The sequence below is a fragment of the Bradysia coprophila genome (assembly GCF_014529535.1).
Source record: "Bradysia coprophila strain Holo2 chromosome X unlocalized genomic scaffold, BU_Bcop_v1 contig_173, whole genome shotgun sequence".
NCBI classification, from domain to species: Eukaryota; Metazoa; Arthropoda; class Insecta; order Diptera; family Sciaridae; genus Bradysia; species Bradysia coprophila.
This window is the reverse complement of record NW_023503302.1, coordinates 5,793,118-5,819,905: the sequence shown is the minus strand read 5'-3', so window position 1 is coordinate 5,819,905 and position 26,788 is coordinate 5,793,118. Positions and strand designations below refer to the sequence as shown.

Sequence of the window (26,788 nt, the reverse complement as noted above, 5' to 3'; positions counted from 1 at the left end):
TCACGTAACGGCAGTAAGCAAAAGTTGATTATGACAGAGAAATTCACGTAAAATTACCCGAAACAGTTATTTACGTAACGATTGAGTAGGCACTTTCGCTTGCCGCTTGTCACTTTTTTCGGGCTTCAACTCGCTTCTCGGGCTTCTTTCCAAGTAACGAGAAAATTGTAATTTTTGGTTTTCGAGTTTCCTTCCCTTGCATTTAAAGTTGCGTACATATCTGTCTTGGGCATAAGTAGTCCTTGTTGTCTGCTTGTGCTTGTGTAACAGAAGAATGTATCAAAAAAAAGTTTTAGTTTTTTTTTAGCAGGGTGGGATGGGTGTTTTTTTGATTTGTTATTATTATTATTATTATTATTATTATTATTATTAAGTTTATAATTAACGTACGACAACGGAACACAAATTAAGTACGAAGCACAACGAACAAATGTTTTTTTTATCAATTTAGCGCTGGTTTTAGATTTTAATAATGTTAAGCTTTCATTATAATAATTATTTATTTTAATACATTGAATGCATCGCATTCATAGCATGATTTAATGGAAGTCTATGCTGCATTTCATTTATAATGATGTTTTGTATTTGACACATTTTATTGTTACATTCCATTGCCATATCAAAGCATCGAAAGCTCTACATACAATGAGTGGTGAAAATAGCTGGAACGAACAAGAATATGCATTTCATTAATTTAATGTGTATGCGAATGAAATATTGTGTTATGCTATTAAACTACAAGTTGAATCGATATAATTCATTTACTTACCCGTATAAAAAACTACTTTATTAGAGCATCTACCTACATTAGCTGCTTTATAATTGACATATATATCTTCAAAATATAGATATAACAACAGAATTATTGCATTGTAAGATTGCATGATAAAATGAGTGCAGTGTGTCAAGGAGATCATTCCAATTCGTCAAATTTGTTAAAGTACAGTAAACTTTATATACTGTCAACTATAAAGTTTACTGTACTTTGACATAAGCTGACGCCACAGATGCCGTGGATGTATGCTAGGAGTGATCGATTCAGCAGACCGAGAAAGAGACCGATCCACTAAAAAATCTGGTGGTCCATAGACCTGGAAATACCTTTTCAGACTATGGTCTGGAGCGACTTAAGGTAACGAAACATGAAAAACTGAAAATGTTCGAGTTCGAGTCGGTACATTGGATCAGTGGATCACAGTCAGGTTTTTACTTTTCCAAACTTTTTTCGTTTTATTTTGATAGCGTGGACTATATAGAGAGTTCCTACTCTACAAAATGTGACGAAAAAATCTTTAAGTTCCTTTATTGTGAAGATGAGAATGGTCCAATGTGCTGCTATTCGAAAATATTCAGTTTTTGATATTTCACCATCTGAAGTTCAGATTCTGAACTTTTATAAATATCCCCTTTCTCCGGGCCAACGTTAGACCATTCCTATTCTATAATTTCATTAATATTTTCGGGTCTCACAAAATTAAATACTGCCCAGAATTTATCACTTTTCTACTTGTCCTGTTAATGTTATTCAATGATCAACACTTTGTATTAATTTTATTGTAGTGAAAATACACGGGAAAAGTAAAAAGATCCGCACGAAGCATATACCTACTACCCAGTGAGATGATGCCTAGTGACACATAGAGGTGTAGAATAGTCCCATAATAATCCAAAATTTTCCACCTTTTAGAAATGGTAAGCATATCAGGAGACAACGATTAAATCTGTTAATTATTTTGTTTATGTACCGCTGACTTTTAGATATCAGATCTTGTATCTCACATCACCGCAATAAAAGGTCCTTTACTCATGCACTAACACAAATTAGGTCCGGGCAAGTGGCACGAGTCTAATGTACATAATATCTATTGACAATTCATGCGAATAAATTCGCATCGCTTCAATTACTCGATTTTTTTCCCTTGCATTACTCATCAGACGCGATTTTTGTGTAATGTTTTTAATGAAAATTAATAATATAAAGCGTTCATTGTTGATTCGCATCAACGAAACGAGGTGAAAAGTGGTTGTGAAATATGCGATTAAGTCTGATGCGATTTTGTTCGCATCGGAGTCCAATATATAACGATCAATCCAGTTACTCGTTTTTCTTTATCTTTTATTTACAAAATTTGTTCACATTTAAGGAACAAATATATGGAAGAATCTGTCGTTGGATGTGGTTTTTTTAACGCCTAGCACATGTAAATAAATGGAACGATTCCTTTTTTATTTCCTGTCGTGTATTGAAGATAGAACAATAGAGCAACCATTAAACGTACTCTTATCCATCTGAATAAGTTTAAAATTCTCATTTTACATTTTATATTCTGATTTAGCTATATTCTATCCCTTCCACTTATTGAACCTAGGGTGGGTCGTATTTTCATTTTGTTTTTATTTTAAAAGGCCTGCACTGAGGAAAAAGTAGTTACCTGCTACAGCTGCGATCTGTCTCCAGCTGTAGTTTTTGAGAAAATACAGCTGTCACAGAAAATATTTCGGCCCGTAGCTGTCACAGCTGTATTTTTCTACTTTTCCACCTGAGCTACGGAACATGTATGCTACAAATGCCTTATGTTAATGTAAGCTACACAACGCATATTCCCGTTGATAGGTAATATACATCCCTGTAGTAGCTGTATTGTGGGTGTAACATTACCTACATGAGATACACATATGAAAACTGTGTATACAACACGTAATGTGGCATTAATAATTGAAAGATATTATTGCGACAATATTGATTCACGTAAAAATGAAAATCATTTAGAAAATCAAAATATTAAGGCTAAAGTCTGGAAAAATGGTTCAACGAGCACAGGCTACTAGAGACCCGCCGACACTTTTTCACCCAACCGAGTCGCCGGTTGTTCTTAGATTGCCTCAACCGGCTGGAAGACAAAGTTTTTTTTTAAATAAAATAAATTTCGACTGACCGAAATCGGCGCTATTTTTTCCGGGACTTTGTTATATATGCCTAGTTAGGCCTTGGTGCCTAGGCCCCAAAACCAGTCTCATATATTTTTGATCTTCCATAACTGGCTGGTGGTAAGCGGCCAAAAGTCGAAAAATGAGATTTCGTAGTCCGGATTTCATTTCCGTGAGATGATGAGGACACGGACATGTATGGGCTCGTTGGAAATCTGAGGTCGAGTACTCTCGAAGTAAATATTACCTTCATAAAGTTTGATGATAAACGGCTGAAAATATGACATCCGAAAAATTTCTCAGAATCGATGGAACCTCGGTGAACTTTGACGAGGGCTGTGACCTCACTAATGCAATTCTTTGATTATTTTATATTATGAATGTGGAGGACTTCAGCTTTAAAGAATGACTAATATGTAGTAGTTTGGCGGGGTGGAACACACAGTTTTTATCTGAAAGTAGTCACGTGCCAAACTACTGCATATTGGTATTGCTATAAGGCTGACGTCCTCCAGATTCATAATAAATAATAATTTAATCAAATAATTGCATTAGTGAGGTCACAGCCCTCGTCAAAGTTCACCGAGGTTCCATCGATTCTGAGAAATTTTTGGGCCGTTTATCAACAAACTTTATGAAGGTAATATTTGCTTCGAGAGAAATCGACCTCACGGAAAAGAGATCCGGACTACGAAACCTCATTTTTCGACTTTTAGCCGCTTACCACCAGCCAGTTATGGAAAATCAACTAACTATCCACATATAAAAAAGTAGAGGAAAAAATAGCACCGATTTGGGTCAGTCAAAATCAAAAGAAACCCTCGAAATAAAATTGAACTGAAGAAGCAGATCGAATGACTTCCATATTTCTGCAGCGTGTAGTCTATTACAATAACTAGTTCCCGCCAATAGCGTTTTTTTTATTAAAAATTTCGATGAGCAGACAATAAGTAAGTTGTGTCAAAGTTTTATCTAAATTTTTGTTGTCCCATTTTCTCGAAAGATTTCGTTTTTTAATTTTAAAACGTTTCCTGAATATTCAGAACTACTCGAAAAACCCAACATTAGCCGCAGCAGGTAATCATTGAGAGCGGCTGTTATAGGTAATTTCTTAAAAAATTACCGTCATTGAGTAACTTTTTCCAAAATTACTCACCACAGGTAATACGTTACTTGCTGTGGGTAATTTTTTCAAACATTACCAATTACAGCTGATCTATTACCTACTGCAGCTGTAGTTTTCAAATCTTTTTCCTCAGTGTGGCCCCAGATTGTACTTAAAATTAACCAAGGAATCCAAAACAGCAAAAAAAAAATCAAAAATAATTTTTCCCTTGCCTCTAGCTGATTTTGATTTTCGGGGTAGTAGCATGAAATTGCACACATTGTTGACTGATATGTCGGGCTATTGGTAACAGAAGGCATTACTGTCCAGCTATGAAATACCATAACAACTTTGTTGACCTTCACCTTCACTCGGGCAGAGTAACTCTGTCATTGTTCACAGCTAAGACTTTTCGACCAAAAATTTCAACTTTGTTTGCAAATAAAATCAGCAAATCATGACATAATATGTCGTGTGAGGTATGTCTGGACAGGTAATTTCGTAGATAATCCATTGCAGAGAAGTTTGATGATAACGAGTTTAAAAAACTCACAGGAGCTCTGTTTTTGAAGCACAAAGTCAATTTTTTGTTAGGGTGAAAAAGTCGTGGACACTGACAGAGTTACTCTGCCCAAGTGAAGGCGAAGGCCAACAACGTTGTTATGGTATTTCATAGCTGGACTCTTCAGCTATTAACTACAGTTAGCAGTAATGCCTTCTGTTACCAATAGCCCGAGATATCAGTCGACAATGTGTGCAATTTCATGCTACTACCCCGAAAATCAAAATCAGCCTAGAGGCAAGGGAAATATTAATTTTTTCAATTTTTTTTTGCTGTTTCGGGTTCCTTGGTCAATTCTAAGTACAATTCTAAAATGTAAATACGACCCACCCTATTGAACACATCCTTCACATACACTTTAAATTGATAATACATATCCATATGTTATATAATGTTTTGCCAAGTGTTTCGCTTGCACATACACTCTACATGTTAATAAAATATCCACCATATTTGCTAATCAACTAATTCCTCCGTTCTGAGAACGTATCTGTAGGTAGTACGAAATCAATTTCTTCGAATTCTTAAATGTGAAAACTGAAAAATGCATGGATTACATAGTAACAGTGTTAGATAAAAGCTCTGAAAGCTTTTCTGTTACAATTTCATAATTCGGGTTTAATTACTTTTCTTGTTTGCTGATTCAAAAAGTGATACACACAGCACATTACCAGCTTTTACGCTATTTCAACAAGCTTTTGTTTGAATTCATTTAATATAATCAGCGCAACCATATTCCACTCAACCTATTACTATAGTACTCGTTATTTACGCGCAATTTTTTTGTTGTTGTAAAAACCAGTGCTTGAGGCGCTCTCTGGGCTTTATCATTATGTAGTTAACGTATTTTAGCGTAACGTAATTTTTTTTATGAATAGGGTTTCTGTTTGTAGGGTACAGTCATTTTACAGATTTTTCTTTTGATGGCCAGCCAACATTAATGGAACTAGATTAAAATTTTGAATTTCGGATTTTAATTAAATTTAACTCACTTTTTAAATCCATCTGAGGTTATAATAGTTGAGTCAAAAGCTGATTTATAGAAATATGTTTCACATATAAAACAGATCTGTAGCGATTGCTAATTGAATAATTTGTTAATTAAAGCATACGTAATCGATAATACTTCAAATAAATACATAGAATCAATGTGTGTTAAAAAAAACAGGCGATGTACGTGTCTGTGAACCAACAAATAGAGTATCTCTAAAACCTATCAACACAAGTTTTTAGCTGGATTACTAGTGCATGTAGTACATGTAGTTATTTGTAGTTGGTTCATTGTGGATTGGGTATTTGACCGATATGTTGTGTTTCACCTTAGGTTGATCGGAAGGCAACAGAAAAAGCATTAATTACTTATCGTTTACGCTACGACGATAGAAAGAGAGATAGAATAGTTGTCATTGCTCTTTTGAAAGCGGTGAATAAACGGAGTGAAGTGCGTTTCTTGCTTAATTTACTTGTAATTTTTTGGTGATAGGGTTACGAACAGAGATGTCCGAGCGAAATAAAAGAGGGGATCTTATCTAGAATAAAGAATGCTAACCGGCGCCGTTACCCTGCGCTTTCAAATTTGATCACCTGTAAGGGTGACAGTAAATAGCATCTCTTGCGGCAATCACATTGTTTACAATATTTAGCGGTGTAAACTGAAGCAACGTGAAGAAACGTTCAACTTTACAACTAAATATAGCTCAATATACCTACCTAAAGATGTACACAAATGAGATTTCCGTAACACAGCTGCCACGTGACCAATCACTTCCCAGACATCAACTCTCTATGTTTCATTTTTATCGAGATGTTTCGCTTAAAGAAAATCATGATAGCATTTGCTAGAAATGGAGGTAAGACACCATTATCATTGTACAGCCATGTAGCTGGTGTGTTTTCAGTCACTTTCATTTATTTGTCAATAACTGTGTTTCGTTGTTAATTCCGCAGATATATGTGACAACGCTTGACCAGCATTCTAAAATATCTCTGGCTATATACGTGTATTCATCTATATTTAATTGCAAATTGTTCACTTATACAGGTCCACACTGCCCCTGAAAGGAGCTCGTGTGAAATGTAGGAGAAGGAGCTTAAAGTGAAGAAAAGGCGCCAAAAAGCTCTATAAAAAGCTTTCAATAAAATTACTAAAGGTGCACTTGTGATTTTACATGTCGCCATGGAGAGTGCGCGCCTGCACTTATAGCTGACTTATGGCTGAATATGTACAACGTATAATATATTCATTTTTGATGATACCTTTTCATCAGAATGCTTTTGGAGAAATGTACGACCGTAACAACGACCACGAATGTGTTAGCTTTAAATAAAAATTAGTTTTGGTTGTAGTCGTTTGACCAGCTCTGAGAATTGTCACCAGTTTAACGAAAGTTTCATAAACAGCTCAGTTTTCTCAGAGCTGGTCAAACTGCTGTAACCAAATCTATTTACTGTTGAAAGCTGAGACATTCTTGGTCGTTATTGCGGTCCTATATTTTTGAAACAGCATTCAAACTAAAATCCAGTATTTAAAAAACTTTTAAGAGGAATCGATGCTTTGCTGAAAAGCGGCATCGGGGAATCTGACACACGCTATCATAGGATGCACCCTTTTACTACACGTAACGAAAAGTCATGACTGTGCTAGATTCGCTCCTTAGAGGTGAATCTGGCATACCATCAATTTTTATCCCACGTCTGAAGGGCGACTTTTAAATACTGTTTTTTTAGTTTACTTTTGATGATATCTTTCCGTCAAAATCCTTTTTGAAAAATGTCCGACCGCAATTCCGACCACGAATGTGACCGGCTCTGAGAAACGTTAGCAGTCTATGAAAATTACTTTTAACTGCTCACTTTTCTCAGAGTCAAACGACTACAATATGTATTTTCTGTAGAAAGCTACCACATTCGTGGTCGGAATTGCGGTCGTACATTTTTGACAAAAGATTCTGATGTAAAGATATGATCAAAAATGAAATATGAGACACACAAATGTAGGCTATAATTTTAGCTAAGTACTGGTGCCTCTTAACAGTACACTTAGGTAAATAGAGTGTACATTTGGACGTTGATTTTAGTTTATTTCTTTGTATTAAGGTCTGTTTTTGAAAAAATAGGACCACCAACCCATGTTAAAATATGTTGGTGCTAAAAATTAGTCAAATCTCTTAGTACAAATGGATCTAATCGATCTAATCCACTGACCAGATCTGTAATCATTCAACCTGATGTCGCTCAATCCAATTCGCTGCATATTTTGACAGTTTTTGAAGAAACTCTCAATCGAGGGAGACCGCACTGAATTTGCAACTCTTTTTCCTCGTGCAACTCTTTCGCAACTCTTTTTTTTGGCATGCAACTATTTTTTTCCGCGTGCAACTCTTTTGGAACTCTTTATTTTTGCGTGCAACTCTTTTGTTCAGATTGCAACTCTATGCAACTCTTTGCAACTCTTTTCAGTGCGGTCCTCCTCGCTCTCAATGAACCCCAGAAACTCAAAACCTCACCTGCTAATTATAGTTGCTTTGCCGAGGTTTTAACAAAATCGTCAGCTGTATCCGCTAAAATCAAAAACTCAACAATTCAACCTCAAAATGATTCAATTCAGTCACAACGTATTGTTTCACCGTCGTCCGAGACACATAAGGTAGTTTACTGCGGAAGAATATAATATCGTCGGCTGAAGATGTGTCATGCAAGAAACTGGTTTCACTCCATGTAAATGTGGACAGCATTAGCTTAGTTTAGTGTCGTTTAAAGTTACTAAAATATTTCACTATGTTGTGAATGGTAAACTGTGGCCCGAAGGCGGTAATGCCCGTGAATTTGTAAAAAGCTAAATAGCGAATTTCGAATTTTTGTTATCGTATCTTTCAAGAAATAAATCAATAAACGTTCTTCCGGATTCAGAGTTATCAGCACCTGTTGAACACATCCATGATTTTGCCGGAATCATGAGAACAAAGGGTAGTCATAAGAGCTACGAATAAATCGTAAAATAAATCCAGACTTTAATTTTAAAAAACAACTTCACCTCAGGCGGCGCTCATGCCTGTTTCAATTTTGAACGAGTATCCGGTAAAATGTTTTGCGACGATGGCTGTTGATTGAAAATTTTCTCTTATTTATATAGCACTACTTGTGCTGCACTAGAGGATGATATCTTTTGTACTTTGATTTCGAAATAATTTTTCATTATGTGGGTACGATGGTATTTTTGGATTCATCAGCACATTGTGGTTACTATCAACCGGCTTTGGTGAAGTGATGTGATTTTGAAATTATTTGATTTTCAATGAATCTTGTTCGAAATAAGTTTTTAAAATGTTTTAGCTAGAATATTTGAAATGGTACATTTCTCGAGGATTTCGTATGATTACCTAGTGATTTTCTATGTAGTCAGTACCACTTCGACGCATGTATCGAAAATAGCTATTTCGTTTGCCTAAGAGAGTAATTTCATTTCACGACACGACTACTTTTCGAAATAAATTTAAATTCGGCGAATTCGTTATTATTTCGAACAAATGTGATTACTGATTGTAATTTTCATAGCAAACAGAGTCATTCGACTAAAAGCAGAAACGAGTTACTTATAGCGGAAAATATTTTTACTTTTGTGCTGTTTAAGTGATTTTACATATTTTCATAACTATTCAAACGTTCAGAGGGAAAGAGGTCTGTCTACACAATATACTCTGAAAACCTAACACACAAACGAAACTCTCTATGTTGGAACTTTGAAGCTTTTGACAAGCTTTTTTCGAAAAAATAACGGAGTGACGGAATATTAGAGAACTTCGAATCATTGGATTTCGTTTGAGTTCTATAAAAAGGGGCGGAATAAACAAAATTTTCGTTTGGTTATTTTTTTTCAGAAACCTAATATTACCAACAAAACAAACGAATATAGAGCTAGAGCTCTCACTTAAACGTAGTGAACACTTCGTAATGCATGTATGTGTTGCTGATTTACAAGAAGTTTTCGTTTTTGAAGATTTTTGAGGAGATATATTAAATAGTAGATTGCAAAAATATGGGACAAATGATGGGAAATGGATTGTGTGATCCCCAGGTAATGAGTCATTACTTCATTGACATGAGCGTTAAAACTAGTTCCCCGGGGGATTAGTGAGTAAAATACTTTACGTAATTGTTTGGAACTTTGTATTTTGTCTAGTGTGGTCGCATCACTCGCTTTCGGCTCAAGCTGTAGACGCCAGACATGGCAAAATAAAAAGTTCTAACCAAGGATGTGATCTACTATTTAACCCAAAATATATATAATAAACGCTGAAACACACAAATATTCAGCGGATTACAAAAATACAGAACCCAATTCTATGGAGTTGACGGAATGTGGTGAATGTGGTAGCATGAATTTTGGAAAAGTATTTTAATACTAAAAAGTTCTATTGAAATGGTAAGTGCATACCACAATAAAGTGAACTTGCTCTCGAATTCACCCGAAACTAGGTTCCGTGTATTTTTGCAAATGCTTTGTTACGGTTCTTTCATCAAATTTACACAAAAATATAATATTACGTTCTTGTTTGGTACTTTTAATTTTGCTTAAATCCATGGTTGCTCCTCGAACCGGAGGCAATGGTTGTACTCACACAAATCAGAATACAAACAATTACGTAAGTTATTTCATTCACCAATCTCCTGGGAAATGAACTTAAATTATAAGCAGTGCATATTTTTGGAAATTATCTGAAGACTGCGAAAAATTCTGAAATTATTTTTTGGAACTTTTTCAGAATTTTTGGGAATTTTCAGAAATAAAGTTCTCAAAAACAAGCAGTCGAACGTTTTAGTTATCTGTGTATCTGTTTTGGCCGATTGTTTTTAGGCAATTTCGCGAGTTGTAGCCCGAACGAAGTGAGGGGTACATGCGAAAGTTCCTAAAATCAATCGTCCAAAACAGATACCCAAAAAAAATTTCATGTTCGAAAACCAGAGAAAAATCTGAAAACTCCCTCATTTTCGGCCCCGACACATGAAATGTTTTGGACGATTGTTCTTAGGCAATTTCGCGAGTTGTAGCCCGACCGAGTGAGGGCTACATGCGAAAGTGCCTAAAATCAATCGTCCAAAACAGATACACAAATAACCCTGTTGACTCTGGCTTTCTGTTTCTGTCTTGGCGTTGCCATTGTGTTTGTCTTTTCTTAATCTCGATGGTCCTGACACCATCGAGATTTAGATATGTACGAGTGGTCCGTTGCTAAGGCCGCAACGTTAAAAAGATCGTTATATCAACTGACATACGAAAACATTAAGAGGAAAGCGTTAAGAGAACTTTGCTAAAAAACATACATTTGTGGTAGCTTTAAATAAAAATTAGTTTGTAGCAGGTAGTAGTAGGTTGTAGCAGTTTGACCAGCCCTGACAAAAGTGAACAGTTTATGAAAATTTTCTCAACTGCTCACGTTTCTCAGAGCCAAACGAAACCTCTATGACCAAAACTAATTTTTATTTCAAGCTACCATATATTCGTGGTCGTTATTGCAGTCGTACATTTTTCGAAAAGAATTCTGATGATTAGATATCATCAAAAATTGTAGCTAAGTACCGGTGCCTCTTAAATTGACTCTGTTCAATCTAAATAATGTTTTGATGTCTATTTCCTAACTAACACATTCGTACAGAGTGCTGTCTGACTTAACTTCACAAACATCTGCAATTTCATAGCCTCCGGAAAAGCGGCTGGTTCATTTAAAATTGTCTAATTTAACAAATTTATAATCCAATTAACCACTCAGACGTCGTTTATGAACAACCCCTAACAAGATTCAATCTCGTTTTTCTCGCTGAATATCTGTGTGTGCTTAATTCTCGTTCAACATTATCTTCAAACATTTTTGGATGACAACACAACTACGCAGCTGTGAGAAAAAAGCTCTTCCAAACTCACCCATTGTTGATGGGGTGTATTAAGCTGTACCACGGTAACGAACAACATAACCGAATCGTTCCGATTTCAAGATCGCCATATAACTTTTGAGTGAAAGAGGATAACAAACATTTATTAGTTGTCCCAAAAATGTATTCACGCGCAGACAATCAAAATAAATTTTGTGGAAAATTCTTCTCAGTGAATTTTTGTTATCTGTAAATGGAAAAGCCTTTGGTGTGCTTTTTGATTCCATTTTTATCATAAAAACGAACAGAACAAAAAAAAATGAAAATATTTTTAAACAATAAAATCATGATAATAAAATAAAATGATAAAGTGAATGCAAAAAGAAAGGAGCCGACGAATAGTGTGTCGAAAAGCGTAACTGTTCCATTCATCGGAGCCATTTCAAAGACCTTGTGGAAAAATATTTTACTCTGAACGAGAAAAGAAGAACTATTTTTTGGTGGATTAAAATATAATAGATGTGCGCTGCAGTGTGAATATAAAAAAAAATTATATCTCGGAAAAACCTCAAACTGTTTCTGGATTAAGATTTTGGGATACCCGATTGTTAAAATAAAACTTGAACTTTTTTTGCACATAATTTCGAATGATATGAACGGCAGATTAAGGCGGTCGTTTTTTTCCTGAGCAAAGGTGTGTTTGATATCATAAAAATGTTTTATTTGATGAAATTTTTCTACACTTAATAGCCACATAAATTTGCTGAATTTTCGTTTTTTTTATGCTGTCGGATTTATTACTTAAAAAAATAGCAGCTAAGAAAGTGGTCTAATGAAATTCACGCAAATTTATTCCATTTTGTAGCGTGCGTTTTTTCCGTTCCCTTTTATTTATTATTTCATCTTAAATGTGTATAGCAATCAGATATAAATTAGATAACTTTCCGCAACGCAAAATGTATTGATTTTCTCTTTCATGGGCGCGCGAGCTAGTTTGTTACATTCAAAAGAGTGTGTTCGGGTGGATGTTGTGTATGTGGAGTAATGTGGAGTGGCAGAGGGAAAGGTATATATTGTGTGTTAGCTCGGAATATAAGATATATATATATCCCCAACACCGTACATATATAACCATATCATCGTGTGGTTGTGTAGAACTAAATCATTTATTAGGTTCCTGCTCTCCAGAAGTATTATTTTTATTTTTATATTTTTTGGCTTGTAAGCTTAAATTGCCTGCAATAAAAATGATTTTCGGCGGGTCGGTCATCCATATTTATTATTAATTTTTCTTCGTTGCTCTTGTTGGCTATTGCGGAGAAATAGATTTTCGTTTTAAAAAATTTATGAAACTTTCTTTCTGGTTATTGTATATTTTAGTAACAATTTTCCGACGATTTTTCTTGTTGTTGCGTTGTGTGGTGTACTTGTTTTGGTACGTTACCAACAAATCGAGTTTCGTTTTTGTTGTCATATTAGTGCTCCGAGTTGGTTTTCCAATTTTATTTTTTAAATTTTATTTTGTTTGAAGCTTTATTCGAACAACATCTTCCAGTTAAATCCAAAATAAATTCTCCAAACGCTTTTCCCATTTAAAAAGCTTTGTCTCTTCTCTGAATACGTAATATTTTATACCCTTCAACGTTTTATGATGCCAAAGAAAACGAAAAATTAAATTTTATATCCAAATTAGGTAGACATTTTTAATTTTCAAAGGACCATGCTATTTCATTCTTAAATGTCTATTATATCAGTCTTTCGCAAGAGGTGTTTCTTATACGTATACGTACGTATCTATATACACCGAAGAGCTATAACAGCGAAAATAACAACGAAATTTCGTTAGAAATATACAACGTTAACAATATCATTTCTATGGAATAAAATATACAATGGTGTTATATCTCTACCCTCCAACCATAGAGATGCGAATGGAATATATGACACCAAATTACCTTTTAGAAAGGCGATGGGAAAGGTTAAATAAATTTTATCTTTTCAACTGGTGGTGTATGGTATATGATTTCTATAATGGCGTAAGCAATTGATTTAGGATGAGTTTTGAATAATGGAAAGTCGTACACAAAATAATATGGCACACAAGGGAAATGGAACGAAAGAATAAAAAAACATTATTTAAAACGAATACAATTTCACATCGTGTGCGGAACGGGATAGCTTTTTCTCAGTATAAAGATTTTATGGACAGTCACGGACACATACTCTAAATGATTCGGGTTTTCTGTTTATCTCAAGACAAAATGTTGAATGTTTTACGATTTGATTAGGACCATTTTATCGGTTCTTGTTGTTTTTCTTTTGGTTAACGCAAATAAAACCATCACTACAAGTTGAAGTAATGATGGTGGTTAAATAATAAGAGAGTATCTACCTGTAGAGGTGGTGTATGGGTATACGGAGCATATGGAACAAAATGTTACATTCGAAAAGAGATTTGTAAATCTGAACGTTTTCAGTTTCGTTTCGCACTAACTATGGGCGAGTCAACAATAATTAGTTATTCTAACAACTCCAATTCACTAAACCGAAATTATGTGCATTCTAAGACTTCACATTTCCAACTGAGTGGTGGTAGAATCTTTTTTGTTTGACGTCACTTTGTTTGGAAGTTTGGCTTCCATCCAAATTTGTCGAAAATAGAGGTAGACCTTTTAGTTTGCTAGTACTAAAATGACACCACAATTTCATATTCATTGCGTTGGTAATTCAGAACAATAATTTGGAACTGTCCAACATTTTCTCGTTAAAATGGAAACGATTTTCAATTGAAACTGGCGTGCTCTTGACTATACTTTTTAGTTCATGAGATTGGTGAAAGGTCCTCTAAGATATTCTATTCATTTTTTAAACAAAAACATTTCCCGGCTACGGTTTCAAGAATCATTTTCTCTACTCATATCTAGAGCTCACTCACTGGAACTTTTCGCTGATTTCAATCGATCGTCATTAAATATGATGCAATGCTCCACTTTTTGCCTATCGCACGGGGATACGTACTACGGTGGATCTAGTAGTGTAGTAGAATGAAGTCGCTAAATGATGTCTGACATTTGCGAGGTAAATGAATGAAGACTCCAGTCTGGAGTTAATATCTGAATAATGAAGCTTTCAAATAACACTAGCAGCATGTTGTAGGTCGATTGATCGCCCTAATATTTTCGACCAGATCTTAGAAAATCTACCTCACTTAGATTCTCAGCCAGTAATCCAGGAATACCTTACACTAGTTTATATGTCATGGTTTGAAGATTTCACCTGCAAGTAAAGTCCATATTTTGTGTCGAAAAGCAAGGGAAAACTGTCCGAATGGAGACCTCGTTCTCCACTGGTGTTGCATTTGAAAGCTTCATTTGGATTGTATGGGAAGGGGGTTAGCCCAGCACCTAAGCCTCTAGTGGGCCTGTTGTGCTATTGCACAAGTCACTTGATCATATGAATTGTGAGTTTTTCATCATATCTCTCCCGACTCAGATAGTTCACAAATCGACCGTGTAAACGTCCCATACGTTGTGAATTCTCTAAGTCACGAGTGGTATGCTAAGACCACAACCATCACTAATGACTCATACATTTTCCCAATGAGCGACTAGTCGCTCATAGATGGCGCTTATCCTACAGTATATTGTGAACTGGTGTCATTGGCATTATGTCAATATGGCGTGATGGTTACGAAGAAATCGAATATTGGATTTCTTGAAATTTGCGACTTTTGTTACGGTCGTACAGCCATTAGATAACTAATAGCGAGTGATTAATCAACAAGTGATTAGAATAAAACCAGGCAAGCATTGTTGCACCGGCAGTCGAACCCGGGACCTCTTGGGTATGAGTCCTATGCTCTACCGATTGAGCTACCTGGACCTTTCATTTATTCAGCTACTAGCTCCTGTCAATAGTAATGAGCTTTCACCTCACACATATCAGAGAAATCAACCTATGCAACCTATTCTACTACCCGAACATCAAAAATCGCTCATTAGGCATAGAAAAAACGAATGAAATGAATGAATTCTCAGTGCGAGCGTTTAACAAAAAAATTGTTCGACCCAACGAAGTACCTACTTCATAAAATTTGGTTACAACACACAAAGTGCAGATAGCTTAAATTCTCTAACCTTCTTTACTCACAGCATTCGGTGCGATTGAAAAGCAGTTGGCCCATAAATTATTTTAAAAATTTGATGCACTTTGCCTCTGCCTTACACTATGTGAATTACCTCTAAAATCTACAATCTGCAACTGTCTGGCAGCTTCTCTCTTACTCCATTCGACATTTCTAATAATTTGCATTTTTATATAAAACGTAGATATTTTTCGAAAGGACTCACTTTAACCTTTCGAGACGATTTAGCATTTTATGCATAGTAAGTACGTACATAAGCCGAAAACAAAAACAAATTTAATTATAATAAAATTGCGGATGAAGGTTACATAGCGAAACGGATTATTAACCTTTTTGTTCAGATTTAATTTTCAAATATGTTTAAGGGAAAACCTCTCTATAACGACACATATTGTGGCGTGACGGCCAACCAGAAAGACATTCAAATATCAATTTCATTACTCCGATCCGTGCATGCATAATAAATTCTGTGCTCTCTCTAGCCGTGTGTGCGAAGGGCTTCCATAGATATCCACAGTCACACATATGGATTCTTTCTTCTTTTTTTTGCTGAAATGGCGAAAGGATTTAGTATTGCCATTTGTGATTCCAATTCGAAAACATAAAGAGATGTGCACGGTGAATTGGTTTAGGGATGTGCATATTGAAATTTGAAAGTGGTTTGACACCTGCTAGCTCAGTGACAATGAAACTGCATTTAATGGTCACGTGTTGCAGTAGAGTTTGTTTTTTCTGTGATAAAATAACTAAATGACCGCGTCGTTAGTACGGGTACGGTAATCAATAAGATTAGGTTTAGAGATTAGTCATCGCTGCCATTAAATCAATAGCCTGCACTGTACGAGAAACATACTTTAGGCAACAATTTGACACTTTTGGAATGTAGACAAATGGTGGCAAAGTGCGTTTGGATAGGTATGAGTACGAAAAACGCATCCGTGATCCCAACGATGTTTGTGTTTCACTGCAGCCGCTTCACAAAAAAATTAAATGAGTACTACCCGCCGTTGGTATAACGTTGAAGGGAGACAAGTATTAGCAATGTTTGTACTAACGACAGGTAGTGGAGACTGTTGTAGTGGTGATTGCTCCACCAATAATTTTTGTGTGAAGCAGCTGCAGTGGAACCACTGGGACCAACGGACCGAAACAACGAGAATCATGTAAGAAATGTCTATTTCTGCGCAATGAAAAATTAACTATAGTCGAATGAAAAAGTCGAAACTTTAGTCAAAATGTCCATTTCTGCGCCATGAAAAATTAACTTTAGTCGAAACGTTTCGTACTCTTGCACAAAACGTTTGTTGCCTACTGAATGGATATTTAACGTTTATAATCCAACTTTGTCCCACATTCGATATCCACGTCTGTTACATTTTTATATTTTCTTATTAAATATCCACAGCGTTCGATTGTAGGACATCAAGTTTTGAGTTTCTTATTTTTAATTCACTTAAATTCTGCATTATCCACCCGGTAAATTAAAAAAGTTCTTTCGATTTCTATTTTTGTCCATTGACACCTTAAATTAATTTCGCTGGAAGAGCAGAGTAAAATCATTTTCCTTTGTTGTTCGTTACCTTTTGAAAAATATTTCATTTTCAATTTTATAAAGTGAAGTTATATACAGAGAAAGGTATAAACCAATAATAAAATTGTTGCGAACAGTGAAAATCCATTTAATAATCACGAGAATTATCCTACATTCATTCGCATTGGTCGAAGGATGACAAATTATTATTATTTTTTTCTCTCTCTGTTGAATCTATTTACGAGCTTTGGAAAATGGAAAAGGATTACGAGTAGCGCACAAAAATTCTATCTGAAATGTAAATAAAATTTATAAAGACATGCCATACCCAGTAGTTATCCGATGATACACGAACGGAGTGTATCTACGTTGTACACTTAACCATTGAACTACCAGATTACTTCGTCTATGTTATTTTTAAATGATAAAACGGATTATGGATTTATGCGATTTTGTCTCGGATTTTACTTCGAAAAACAAGTAAAATCTCTTTCATAAAATTATTGTTTATGTCGCATAAGTAATCGCAAATTTAAATAAAATCCACGCAGTATTTGTTACACACTGAATGTTTTATTCTCAGTCTAGAGCTTGGAGTATTTTTTCGGTGGACATCATGATATACTGTAAGGTCCAATCAATTTCCATTCTGTGCAACGAGAAGCTGCAAAAAAGTCTTGATGCTAATTCAATTTGCAACTTAAATTCCCGAATAATTCAAAGATAAACATTAAAATCAATTTTCTAATTCCCTCTTCATTTAAGCGAGTTTCAAGTGGCGCGACAATAATTCTTCACTTCAAATAATTGCATTAAAATCCCTTATTACGGTGGAAACAGTGAGAAAAGTTTTTTTTCTCTCTCTACTCATAATTTTGCAAGCAAAGCATATTTCAAGCTTTATATACGGTTACAGCATAATTTATATTTATATACAGACTCATTCTCTCATTATATTGATTATCTATGCGGTTCAATGTAACGTGTCTATTAAAATCATTTTTGTTCGACGGCAGGATATTTTCTTATTAGTATGAACAAACCGAGTTGAACGACCATTTAATGAAAAATCAAACCGTCAACTAGAATATCTAGTTCAGCACTTGATTTTGCGGGTATAGTTAATATATATTTACTTATTCAAATCAAGTGGGTGCTTGCTTTTAGTATCATCTTTTAGAAACGGCTAGTCATATGTTATATTATCGACAAAGAGGTTGACAATAAGCTTTTTGCACTCGTTAGTGTTCTCTGATATGGTAGAGCGTATGTCAAAATAAATAACGTTAAAGATTTTACGTGTTACGGCATGTTTCATTTACATTGCCTAATCACGTAAAGCATTGTACTTACGAGGTTTCAAGTTGTTATTTGACAAGGGGGGAATACAGCCATCCTCTTCGGGTCGGGCTGTAACACCACACTTATCAAATACACAACTTGGAACCTCGGAAGTAATATACTATTATCACATACGCGCGATGTTCGGATGTCAAAATTACTTCACTAGAAGTTTAATTCAAACATTACACTTCAGGTCTATGTTGTTGTCTCGTTTTCGCTTATGTGATAAAATAGAGTACACACTTGTCACTATTAGTCTCGGCAAGCCTCGACTTCTTCGTGACAAGTGTGTAATATATATTATTCCTTCCATATAGCACATTTTGGAGGCTGTATTTTTATTATTACTATCATACATGTCATCATTGAAGGTGGTTTTGTACTCTAGGGGTCACTCCCCGTCTAGGCATATAAAAATGATTTTTCTAAAAAAAGGCCCGATTTCAGTAGGCTGTTTTTCAAAAGAATCCTCTAGAAGCTATAGATTCTACGTGTTTCGTCGGCAATGTAAATGTGATGCCAAATATAAAGATAGAAGCGCGGATGTTACTAATTGTCTCATTTTTGTGGACCCACAACACCTCCTAGTTCTCATGTCTTCATTTGACACGGTATGTCTCTCCGGGACGAATTCATTCCACCTTACATAAGATATCATTATTATTATTATCGATGAAATAATTGTAGGCCCTCCCATGACGATGGTGTTGAGGAATTTCGCGTCGCTTCATTCACAATAACCTGCAAAGTGACATAGTTCGGAAGAAAAATAGTAAATTTCATTTTCTCGGATGACGCGACACCTTCGAAATGAAATTTCTAACATTTTTTTCCCTACGTTAACAAATAACTATTTCTTTTTCCTTCTGTCAAGCTTGAAAAATTTGAATTAGGTCTATTTCGAGCGGCTGTGCTTAGCTGGAGTAGGATGTCGCTCTGTCTAATACAATACAGGCTGGACTTGCAAAAAAAATCCAACATCCTCACTGACTCACATTGAACCTTTTTTTTGGATTAAAGCGAATTTTCATTAATTTTCTTTTTGACACTTCGTTAAATTTGCATGTCTTCCTCGATACAGCCCCAGCTAAAGCAAAGCGAGTTGAACTTCTATGGTTCCTCGACATTAATTAATGTTCTGTGTGATTTTACTTATATTCAACCGAAATGTTATTCATTTTTAATGAAATGAGTTTACAATATTTCCTTTTATGGATTCTGACACAAAATGTGTGTATGCTAGCAATATCACATACATAAATAATGGCTGACCGTGATCAATGATCATTTTTGGAATATTATTCGAAACAAAAGAATGGTTCTCTTTTAAATGGATACCTTATGGGAGTAAGCTAAAAGCTTGCACAACCATAACAAGTATATATGGAATGTTTATCGATTGTGACTCATAAGATTTAAGAATTTCACAAAAACAGAAGAGCTCGGTTTTCATTTGATATTACTTGAAAAGGATTTTGCATGTGAAAAAGCCTGAATAGAAGAACATGGTCCAAAAACCGTTTTTTTTAAGGCAAAGGACACACGCGGAGAAAAATAAGAAGTCAAAATTACAATCCAATTTTCTTTATTCGTTCTACATGCATTACCAATGAGATACATGTACGTATGAATAATGTGTATTAACGGGGATCGCATGAAGATGTGGAATACATAACATCAATTGCAGTCGTTAAAAATGTGACTTCTTTAATTTCTCCCAGCGTCAGTTAAGTTTGGGATTTTGCTTCCAATTATTTCTAACACTGTAAGTTCGATGACTTGACTTTGATGAAGACTAAAACGTGTTCTAAACTATACACAACTATATCAGTAATAAAGTGAACGAAACCCAATTAAACAATAGAAAAAACGAGTTAGTGTACGGGATAAAGTGTTGCTTGTACCGAATTACTATTGCTACATGCTATCAATTGTCATCTAAATTTGTAAATTTAATTTTCGTTTGTAACGATGTTAAGGCGGTGCTTCTGACAGAATCTCACAATTGATTATTTCAATTAATGCAACGAAATAAATTTAAATTTGAATAAAACAGAACGTGACTGCCTACCTACCTACTAACAATTACTACACACATTCTATGCTTGGGTTTCGAACGCTATCCGTCGAACCGTTTCGAAACGCCCTTCCTCCAACAAGCAAATCTAATGCAGAGTTTTCTAATCCTAGAATATGTTACACAACGAAGACAGTCACGCTGTCACAACAATAAATTTATAAGCAACAACGTAATTGTGCTGTTATTGTTATTTATATAGACGAAATAATCAATATAGTGAGGTATGCAATGTTTTAAGGGATGGCTGCCTCCCGTTGTATACGTATGTAAATAACTAAATCGATAGAATATTTGTTCAATTGCTGATTAACTGTACCGATGAATCGAAATTTTACTTTTATTTTGAAAATTTTGAAGGCCAAACATTTTGGAATTAATTAGCAGATTGGTAATGTTTTTTTTAGACAATTCACGCCGTAAGTGCGCCTTAAAATTTGAATTTTCGATGGATAAATTTCAACGCATTCATATTTATGATATTAACTCTGACTTTGATTTGGTAATTGTGCGTTTCATTTTGAATTTGCCAGCGGGTTTACTGTGTGAATGGAGACGTTTTTAACTGGTCAATAAATAAGTTTTAGCCTCTGTTAAGAAAGGCATGATCTATCTCAAAGGAAAAAGAAATCGAAAAAAAAAATCCATTCACGTCTTGGCCACTATACTAAGCAATAACATCAGGCCCAGGTCAGAGCCTTTTTAAATTTCAACTGCCCACGTCATTTTCTGGAGCCGCCCCTGAGTTTTTCACGGACTTTTCGAGCATTGAAAATAATCTTGGGATAGTGGTCTCTTACATAGCAACGCACATAGTCGAATTGAGGAAGTGCAAGTTTTGTTGTTAACACCTTGGCGGTATGAAAAGAAATATCAGAATGTTTGCCATATTTTATGAAAGGCAAAATTTTTATTTATTTCGAATTCTATCAACTGGCATATTGCTGCCAAACAACAAAACGAACGGGTTATGTTTGTCGTCTGGAGGGAGTTAAAGTGAAGAAGAGCAACTGTGAATTTTAAAAACGGAAACTCAATTAAAAACTTTTAAAAAATTCACTTCAATAACATTTAAAAGTTTTGTATCTTTATAAAACTTAACGACAAGCTTAACGATGAAATAGTGTACATAAAATTAAATATAACTACCAGATAAACGCGTAATAGCAAAAATTCTAGCTGACTCTTCAGTGCAAACATTTCATATGTTATTTTGAATGCAAAAATTTAGTTTATAGTGCTTGCACAGCACATTTTAATGATTTTGATACAAAAATCGTGCAGCTAGTAGGACACAGAGAAAAATGTGGAATTAAACTTTTAGATCATGAGCGATGAACAAGGACTGACGTTTGGTAAATGCTCTGTTACGGAACGGGGAAACCCAGGTGAGGGTAGACCACGGGCATGACACTCTGTTAATAGCAGCATTTCAAAAATGAGGAATAACGTGAATAGTGGCAGGCCCGTGGGGTAGACTGTAAAGGATTTTTCTTCAATGTCAACCTAAGAAATAACGTTCCTAAGCTTCATAATCTGGAGAGTTTGGTGCCCACAACGAAACGTACACAGAAGAATGGCATGACTTTAAGTTAAGGCGGGTTTGGATTTCAAGATTGGGTCCACTCTTGCTGTGAAAAAAAAATTATAACATATTAGGACTGTTGCGACTGTTGCTAGTCCCATACCCGATTTGAAAGTATAATTTTGAAATTGGAACAAACCCGAACTTACTAAGCCTAAATCGATTAATAAGACCCTGATCTCGGAATCGTAAAAATTCGAAATCTTTTCCAACTCAAAAAAGAAAATCGGAAATAAATCTCTGAAACCGAGTAGTTTCATAATGTAGTCAGTGATGTTTAATAATGTTTTCTTTCATGTTTATTCAACTGTGACGTTAAGTTGCTGTTATTAAGTTAATTATAACAGTTCTTGTCTCCCTTCACTGTTAATGGCGTTGATGAGAGGTGTCACACTCGTTTTACAAAGGAATGGTGAATAAAGTTAAAAGAAATTTTAAATCAGTCTTAGAAAAGTGAGGGAAAATAAATTTACATTTTTATTGCAAGTTTTAAATACATTCCATTACCGCTGACCGGTCACAGCTAATCTGAAACATTACCTGTTGCAAATGTAAATACCTGTGACAGCTAGATAAAACTTTAATTTTACTCCACGGAGCCAAAGGCTTACCTCAAGTTTTTGAGTAAAATGACTTACTTGGCAATGGGATAAATGATGAAAGTGGCATTTCTTGTGTGGTGATTGTTCTCGGATTCGCCTCTATCGGTAAATTTCACACAAGAATTACTGTTTCCATCATTCGGTTGGTAAGTAACGAACTATGAGCAACCACACGTCGCTAATTAAACATTATCGTAACGTAACTTGGATTTATGTGGATCACACTCGGGAATATTATATTATCTATCATGGATATTATAGTCGACCTGTCAAAGTTCACGTATGTCGTGTAATAAAATTCCGTTCTTTATATGATTCGATATGGTGGCTGAAATTTCCGTTTATTAATATTTATTTCACCATCATCATTTCAATCACTAACATTAGGGTTGATTAACGGAATTTTTTTTTTTTGATTAATGAAATTCATTCTCATGTATATTGAATGATATTCAAAATGGTTATCATTACAAGATGCTATAAATGTCAAGCTTTATGTTCGATCTGAAAAATAAAAACATTATCAAACTAAACAGGTGTGGCCGACAGAGGGTGGGGATATACGGTGCGGCGGTATACGAATACGTCGTATTTCCAATAATGAAATGTTTCTCAAGAAAAATCAAATTATGTAATGCGTTTTGGCTCGGTTCTTATTTTCATGTTTGTGTAGCATGAATTGAATGGGGATTGGTTATTTCTTAGTAGCGAAAAGAACGTATGTTTAACACATTGAGTTTTTTTTGCCAGACCTCGTCATCCTGAACACCACACCGTTCGAATGGTTTCCACTAAATCAGTCAAATGTTTTTTAAAATCTTAAAAATTCTTTGTTTTTCGTTTCGATTTAGTTCGATGGAAAAAAGTGAAATCATGCTGGTGAATGAGATTAATTATTTTCCATACGAACCAATTAAATTGATCGGGAAAAACACATTTCGCATTGATGTTTCATCCATTACCTTTTGTTTTCCATTCACATGTTCAATGCAATATTAGAGAGCGTAACTTGTGGCAAATTTGTATTTTGCCTAGTCCCAAACTCCGCTAATGAAAACAATATTTTGTGAGCGGTAACGTAACCTATTTTCTGCAACTGAGCTGCGAAAAGAGAACTTTTTCATGTATGTGACAAAAACAACCTTATTTAGCAATCTCTTGCATAAATAGCTATTATTGCCTTTCACATACGAAAGTTCACCATTACATGGCAGTTTGCCTCATGCGAAAATGATACATTACATGAAGAACATTTTCGGTTAATTTTACGTGAATTCCTATGGGATAATTAACTTTTGCATTTGACGGGCAATACACCAGAATGCATTTAATGATGCTCTGCTACTTAATTCAATCGTTCGGAAACAGACTTGGATCACTGTTTTTCGACAAGCATAGTTGTATATGCCTCGTCTTCGGAACTTGTCGAAAGGACCGTTACCGAAGCTTGTTGCTCGAAAGACAAACTTGTGAGTTTGTTTTTATCACAAAACTGTTACTTCATGTGATGAATTACTTTCGCAGCTTCCAATTTAAACTATAATTACATGTCAGTGAAAGGTTCATTGTGGGTTTTGTTTCTTCGCCGTTCATGTAAATGTTGAGCTTTTCTTGGATCTAACGCCGCTAGATCCAAGAAAAGCTCAACACACACACACACACACACACACACTCAGTGAAAGGTTCATACCATTTCATACTGACAATGTTTTAATAGCTACCATTAGCATACACAATTTGTCACTTCATTAATTTTATTCGGGATACACCAGAGGCTATTACCTTAAAGTTTATTTTTCTCATTGTAATAAGTATTGTGAAACCATTTTCTGTAGTGGAATTTTCGGTGTTTCAACTATGAAAGTGATGGTCACCAAGGATTCTTTTTATACAGACGGATATGTTATTGACAAGGTAATACTCTGTGACATCACTTGTCTTACCACCTAAATCGCTTGGTACATACAATGTGCGCTATTGTTTTGCGATGCCTTTTCCGTAATTTTTAAGGAAATAAAAAGTTTACGAAGAAAAACTTAACCGTAAAGACAGATATGTACAAACGTTTATTTACGTGTAAAGATAACCAAAATTTTACATAATTTGAAAGAAAATGTTCCACGCCCAAAAAACACTCAGTCTTGTTACAAGAAACCATTTTCATCATTGATTAATGCACTCATTATGTATTTCACTCAAAAACGTTAGGTAAACTTTCGTCCCCGTGAATAATATATATTATGCACCTGTTGCCAAGATTGGTATTTTGACGTGTAGGACATTATTGCCCTAGCCGAAGGCGTGGGTCATAATGCCTACTCGTCAAAATAACAGTCTGGCAATAGGTGCACATCATATTTTATCTGTCGAGAACAGATATATCGAGATAAACAAAAACTCCCTAGAGGGATAAGCTCGAGATTATCGTTCTAGACAGATAAAAGTCCATTTTACCTCACGTTTTTTTTACAATAAGAAAGAAACTGCGGCGTTACGGCTGTGTGTTGTAGGAATGATGCATGTGATGCATTATCAATTAATAACTTATAATAGTTATTTGTTTACTGAGGGGAGAAAATAAGAAATTACAACAACAGTAATTTCACTCGAGTTGGAATTTTCTATTTCACACAATGTTTTTCATGTGTGTATGTTGTGTTTTGCCGTTTTTCTACACGAAACGAAAACATCGATTCGCCATGCTATTTTCGAAAACATAAACAAAATTTCAATTAAAGTCCAGTCGTCAGGAAAACACAATTTTCTCAAGGGTGAAAATAAGGCGAAACACAACGCGTGCACGAAAAACAAGTATGCAGCAAATATACATCACTCTAACACCAAAAAAATTGAAACTCTTTTACAACTCAATGCAACACCAATGCAACAATAAAACAACATTATAATAACATCAAATTTATTTACTTACTTGACGGAAAGTCAGGGTCCTACAAAAAAAAAATTGTTATGAAAAATGTTAAATGTCTGTTACAGGTTGTCATTGACGAGAACATAACTTAAGTAACTCTGAACAAATTTAATTCTGTAATTTAAGTTCGAAAATGGACTATGTGGGAGTAATGGAAGGTAGTGCAGAAGAACCTTACGATGTCGCAAGTGTGTGCAAATGATATGAGTTGATGGAGCAGTAGAAGAAGGAGGTAGAATAATTTTATCCATCTAACTGCTTAACGTATGTGGGAATGATCGTTTTTGTACAAAACTATCAAGTTAAGTAGAGAAAACTAAGATTGAAATCAATTGATCGTTGACATTTAAAAATCTTCCGATTTTTCGTCATTCAATGGACCTGACCCACCCTCAATATGGTACCTAGTATATTACAACTTTCATTATTCTGCACTATATACCGAGGGTTTGAAAATTCGCTCCCTTTACCATGAAGTGCACCTCATTACCTCTATGTAAAGCGCACTTTCAATTTTTTTTATAATTTCTCGCTCAACAAAGGCCTTTTACTTTACCGAAAATCCCAAGAAAATGAAGGCGTTGCAAAAAAACAAGTAAACACATAACATTATATAAGCCAGTATGTAAGCCGTTCATTTTTTTACATTTTATTCAGCGACCACGTCACTTTGTTGTCGAATAGTTCATTTTACTGTAGAACTGTGAAAGAACATGGACCTTTATATACAGTGCACCAGATTTGTATGGCTGAACTGTGAAGTGGTTTGGTGTTTGTTCGTGAAAGACCTGCTTCAGCGCTCAATAAATAATAGTATTTGTGCTACAAGAACTGTGCAGAGATTTTTATTTGCTCGAAATGGCAAATTTAGAATTTCTGGTACACAGATTGTCTAGCATAAATAGTATTATTATTTCGCATTGTGAAGTAATGCCAACGGAATATTAGAATTACTGGATTTACGCAGATTCGAATGACTTTTTTTTAAATTCGTTATCATTGTCCTTCTTCAATTAGTTTATACTACCACAGGGCCCAAAAACCATTTAAAATTGGTCAAAGGAAACAAAACAAAAAAAATCACAAAATGATAGCGAAATAATGACAAACATAC

The 26,788-nt window shown here is 34.9% G+C and overlaps 1 protein-coding gene and 1 long non-coding RNA gene across 4 annotated transcripts in view; one reads left to right on the top strand and one right to left on the bottom strand.

The window, feature by feature from the left end:
* The window catches only part of LOC119068327, a 134,481-nt gene that overhangs the window by 67,341 nt on the left and 40,352 nt on the right, over positions 1 to 26,788 (bottom strand). The window lies entirely within an intron of this gene.
* LOC119068319 overlaps positions 10,434 to 26,788 on the top strand; it is a 22,256-nt gene continuing 5,901 nt past the window's right edge. The window contains exon 1 of one of the 3 annotated variants that reach the window (XM_037171874.1): positions 10,434 to 10,478. The gene's annotated coding sequence lies outside the window, so the exon portion shown is untranslated. Of the gene's footprint in view, positions 10,479 to 11,644; positions 12,157 to 26,405; positions 26,431 to 26,788 lie in introns of those variants that run through there. The other 2 variants (XM_037171873.1, XM_037171875.1) reach the window with 2 other exon arrangements.